Raw genomic sequence first — 6,074 nt, 5'->3', positions numbered from 1 at the left:
ACTAGCCCAATATTGACCCCCTTGTTGGGTTGATATTTGACCCATTCATTTAGTTATTCTTTAATCTATGAAATTACTATGTTTTTATTAATAATAATAATCATAATAATAATAGACAATACATACACTTCATTAATCGCTGATTTATTGAATAGCTGGTATTATAACAACAAGCAATAATAATGAACAATATTTAATTTACTTATTTAAAGAGGTTTTTTTTTACAATTGACCCCCAAACAACCTGAGAGTGAGAGAGAAAGATTGGGAGAGAGAGAGTGTGTGTGTGTGTGTGTGTGAGACAGAGAGATCAAGTGATAGAGAGAGAGTATGAATGTAAGTGTGAGTTTTGTGTTTCTGCCCAAGTCTCACCAATACAAATTAGGCTACACAGGAGTTGGGGGAACTCTTCCATTCCAATAACTTCACACATTACATTTCCGTTTGCACCTATGCTGCTTTAGTTTAAATTTTTTTGAACTGCTATTTCTTATCCTGGACTGCCACCTACTGGATATAAAAGGCAACAACCTAGTAATTATGGGAATAAAAATCTACATGTTTGAATGGCCAAAATAAGGATATAGGTGGTATTCCACACATTACCTTGGTGATAGGGTAGCCTACTCTGCACATGTAATTGACAGTGAGTGGTAACTTGAGTCATTTGCATTTATCATGCTAAAAATCTGACACTAGGGTGCGTCTAGATTTCTAGGCTAAAAGGTGAATACTATGCCAGTCCAAAGTGTTATAGAAAAGGAACAGGTTTTTTTGCAAATTGATAAGCAGTTTGCCTCTCCGATGATTGAAGCAATTATTGAGAATAGATTGTCTTCATTTTTTATTAAAAAACTGAGACTAACGTGGTGTAAACCGCTGTCGAAATGGTGCAATGCTTGCCGATTCTTTTCAGGTTTGTAAATAAATTCCAAAAATGTTTTAAAAAAGTGTCCGAAGCCACCCCGGTTGACAGTAATAATGTTATGTAATCAGAACAGATTAGGCAAATTTACTGTTACTGTCATGAGCTCTCTCTCTGCCTGGTAACACGTGCTGATTGAAGTCTGATGACCTCCACCTGTTCCTGCTCTGCTCTGCCTCACCCTCGTTACCTACCAGCTGCACTGCATTCACCACTCATCATGCCCTCTATATAAAGCCTTGCTTTTCAGTCCACACTTGTCAGATCGTCTGCAACCAGCACCAGTTACCTGCCTGTTTATTGAAAACGCCTCTGACTCTTTGCCTGTGATCCCGGACCCGCTCGACTACTTCTGTGTTCTCCAGCCCCGGTAATCTTGACCTGCCTTCCGTCCCTCTTCTACGAATACCGCCTAGTCCTTGACTGTACTGCTGCTTCGTTTCAATTGCTGTTGTGTGTGTGTGTTTCCCCCAGGACTTCCCGGATCATCCAGCTCCTGCCTTCGCTGTTCGGCTACTGGGGGAACACACACACGCAGACTCTTGGAACTCCTGTACCCCCCCCGGAACCCCTGAAACCCCCAACCCTTAAATAAACTTTTGAACGTGACGCAATTGTGGTCCTCGTCCTGTTTGGTGTCTGACAGTACGATCTGACCAAACATGGACCCAGCGCACGGTCGAACCAGCATGGAAACCGACGAACCAGAACCACCCACCGCCATGCAACGCCTGGAAGAGACAGAGAGAGAGGTAAACCGCAACACTGCTGACATTGCCTCCCTACTTCAAGCCGGCTTGAGCCAGCGTCAGCAGTTCCAGCAGCAACAGCAACAACTTGCAATGATCATTCAACTTCTCACCAACCTTTCTCCTCTGCCTGCTCCCACCGGCCCAGCCCCAGCCAGCCTGCTCACCGGCCCAGCACCCGAGTCTCCTGCCCAGTCCACTGCTACCGTGGCTGCCGGAGCCCCAGAACCCAGGATCGGCAATCCAGAGCGGTTCAGCGGCGACCCAACCCAGGTACGGGCGTTCCTGACGAGCTGCCGTGTCCAGTTTACCCTGCAACCCAGGACTTTTGCCACTGAAGGGGCGAGGGTCGGTTACGTGATCACTCACCTGACGGGCCGAGCTCGACTCTGGGGAACGGCGGAGTTCGAGCGCCAGACCCCAGCATGTGCAACCTTCAACCTATTCGCAGAGGAGATGCTCAAGGTATTCGATTTGGAATCCACAATAGCCGAGGCATCTCGGATCCTGATGAGTATTCGCCAAGGCAGAAGGACTGTTGCGGATTACTCCATCGACTTTCGAACCGTGGCAAGTCGGAGCTCCTGGAACATGGAAGCATTGGTGGATGCTTTCCTCCACAGCCTGGCGGACTACATAAAGGACGAGCTGGTTTCCCATGATCAACCCCCCACTCTTGATGAAGCCATTGCTCTGGCTGTCCGCATCGACCGCAGGATCCAGGCCCGCCGTCATGAGAGAGGGCGCCAGAGTCCATCCACCAGCACACGGAGTGTCCCAACTGCCCTTCTGTCCGCACCTGCCACACCATCTAGCCAGCCGGACCAGTCTGAACCGATGGAGATCAGCCGCACCTCCCTAACCCCTGCAGAGCGCCAGCGACGCATCACCTCCAACTTGTGCCTGTACTGTGGTGGTGATGGTCATCGAGTCGCCACCTGTCCAGCAAAAGCCGGAGCTCACCAGATGTAGGAGGAATCCGGATGAGCTCAATGAACATTCAGCCCTCCATCAGCCGTAAACCCCTCATCCAAGTCTGTCTTCACCTGTCTGATTCCACCCACACCCTGGCAGCCCTGGTGGACTCTGGCGCAGAAGCAAACATTATTGACACAGGACTTGCTCGTCAGCTGGGCTTGGAAAGCCATCGCTTGTCCACTCCTGTTCCAGCCCGGGCCCTGGACGGTCACGCAATTGGCACAGTTACCAGCATCACAGCCCCCATCTCAATGATGGTGTCAGGAAACCACCGAGAGACCATCCGCTTCCACCTGCTCAGCTCTCCAGGCCAACCCCTAATCCTGGGCTACCCTTGGCTCCGTCTCCACAATCCTCACCTCGATTGGGCCTCCGGAACTGTGAAAGAGTGGGGAAATGCCTGCCACCTGACCTGTTTGCGTGCTGCCTCGCTGCCCCCCGGCTCAGTACCCCCCAGCATTGCCCACGACATTTCTAATGTCCCTGAATGTTACCATGGCCTCCGAGAGGTGTTCAACAAGACCAAAGCCACATCTCTGCCCCCACACCGTCCGTACGACTGTGCCATTGATCTCCTCCCTGGGACTGCTCCACCCAAAGGTCACCTCTACTCACTATCCCCTCCTGAAAGAAAAACTATGGAGGATTACATCAGGGACTCCCTGGCAGCTGGACTCATCCGCCCGTCTTCCTCTCCTGCTGGTGCCGGGTTCTTCTTTGTGGGAAAGAAAGATGGTTCTCTTCGCCCCTGCATTGATTATCGAGGTCTGAATGATGTCACAGTGAAGAACCGGTACCCTCTGCCTTTACTCACCTCTGCTTTTGAATTGCTCCAGGGATCCACTATTTTCACCAAACTGGACCTTAGAAATGCTTACCACCTAGTGCGAGTAAGGGAGGGTGACGAGTGGAAGACAGCATTCAACACCCACACCGGCCATTATGAGTACCTGGTAATGCCATTTGGCCTCACCAACGCCCCAGCGGTATTCCAGGCGCTGGTGAATGATGTGCTGCGGGACATGCTGAATAAATTCGTCTTCGTGTACCTGGACGACATCTTAATTTTCTCCAGAACTCTGTCCGAACACACCCGTCATGTCCAGCTGGTTCTTCGACGGCTCCTGGAGAACTCTCTCTATGTCAAGGCGGAGAAATGCGAGTTCCATGCTCAGACTGTGTCATTCCTGGGATACATCGTCGCTGAAGGCAATATCCAGATGGACCCCGCAAAGGTCTCGGCAGTTACCTCCTGGCCAGTTCCGGGGAATAGGAAGAAGCTGCAGCAATTCCTCGGTTTTGCCAATTTCTACCGGAAATTCATCCGGAACTACAGCTCCGTCGCCGCTCCCCTCACAGCTCTGACCAGCATCAAACACCCCTTTTCCTGGACCCCAGAGGCCAACACAGCCTTTCATACCCTCAAGGCCCGGTTCACCACTGCCCCCATCCTCCAGATGCCGGATTCAGACCGGCAGTTCGTTGTCGAGGTGGATGCCTCAGACGTGGGAGTCGGGGCCATACTCTCTCAACGGGCAGAGGAGGACAACAAGTTGCACCCCTGTGCATTTTTCTCTCGCCGGCTTTCACCTGCAGAGCGCAATTATGATGTTGGAAACCGTGAGCTGTTGGCTGTCAAGCTTGCCCTGGAGGAGTGGCGTCACTGGCTGGAGGGGTCCACAGTTCCGTTCCTGGTCTGGACCGATCACAAAAACCTCGAATACATCCGCAATGCCAAACGTCTTAACCCCAGACAGTCCCGCTGGGCCTTGTTTTTCACCAGATTCAACTTCACCCTGTCATACCGCCCAGGTTCTCGGAACACCAAGCCGGACGCTCTCTCCCGTCAGTTTCATAAGGATGACGCCCCTTCCCAGGAACCTGCATCAATTCTGCCCGATCCCTGCGTCGTAGCTGCCCTGACCTGGGATATCGAGGAGGAAATTCAAGAGGCCCTCCGTGACCATCCCAGTCCCAGTGCATGCCCAGACGGTCGTCTCTTCGTCCCAGAGAATTTGAGGTCCCGGGTCATACAGTGGGGACACAACTCCCGCCTTGCCTGCCACCCGGGCTCCGCCCGCACCTGCCATCTCCTTGCCCAGCGCTTTTGGTGGTCGTCTTTGAGAAGGGATGTCCGAGAATTCGTCCGTGCCTGCCCCACCTGCAATCAGAACAAGTCCTCCACTCGGCCCCCCGCTGGTTTACTCCAGCCCTTGCCTGTGCCCACACGACCCTGGTCCCACGTCTCCTTGGACTTTGTAACTGGCCTCCCACCATCAGGTGGGATGACTGTCATTCTCACTGTGGTTGACCGGTTTAGCAAGATGGCACACTTCATTCCCCTCCCTAAACTGCCATCTGCCAGAGAGACTGCCCAGGCTGTTCTTGATCATGTCTTCCGTCTACACGGGCTGCCCAGGGATGTTGTCTCTGACCGAGGCCCGCAATTTACCTCTACATTCTGGAAGGAGTTCTGCCGTCTTCTAGGGGCCACAGTGAGTCTCACCTCTGGGTTCCACCCCCAGTCCAATGGTCAATCCGAGCGGGCAAACCAGGAGCTGGAGAAGGCGCTGCGGTGCATGGTTTCTCGCAAACCCCAGGCTTGGGCACAACAACTGATGTGGATAGAGTATGCTCACAACTCCCTCACCTGCTCTGCCACTGGTATGTCACCTTTCCAGTGTGTGTATGGCTACCAGCCCCCCCTGTTCCCCAGCCAGGAAGGAGATGTGTCCTGCCCGTCTGCCCTCGCCTATGCCCGCCGTTGCCGTCGTACCTGGTCACAAGCTCGTGCCACGCTACTCAAGTCAGCTGTCAGCTATGCCACTGGGGCTAACCGCCGAAGATCGCCGGCACCCGCCTACCGTGTTGGCCAGAAGGTGTGGCTGTCAGCCAAGGATCTCCCACTGCGGGTGGAATCGCGTAAACTGGCACCTCGATTCCTCGGCCCGTTCCCTATCCAGAGGGTCATCAGCCCAACCGCAGTCCGGCTCCAGTTGCCAACCTCCATGAGGGTGCACCCTACTTTCCATGTTTCGAAAGTCAAGCCGACGCATGAAAGCCCGCTGGTCCCCGTGCCGCTTCCTCCTCCTCCTCCTCGCCTCGTTGACGGTGGGCTGGTGTACACCGTTCGACGCCTGCTTCGGTCCAGACGGCGAGGTAGGGGCCTCCAGTATCTCGTCGACTGGGAGGGCTATGGACCTGAGGAGAGAACCTGGGTGCCAGCCAGTCGGATTGTGGACCGGACACTCATCGCCGACTTCCACCGTCTGCATCCTGATCAACCTGCAATCCGTAGGGGCCGCCCCAGAGGGGTCCCTAACCGTCCTGCCCGCCCGGCTTCCTGTCATGTGCCTGACCCTGACCCTGTCTCGGTACCTGTCCCGTCTTCTGTCCACGACCCTCCAGCTCCCTCCGAGGAT

The sequence above is a fragment of the Alosa sapidissima genome, chromosome 7, assembly GCF_018492685.1.
Source record: "Alosa sapidissima isolate fAloSap1 chromosome 7, fAloSap1.pri, whole genome shotgun sequence".
NCBI lineage: Eukaryota > Metazoa > Chordata > Actinopteri > Clupeiformes > Clupeidae > Alosa > Alosa sapidissima.
Note: the sequence above shows the minus strand (reverse complement) of the source record.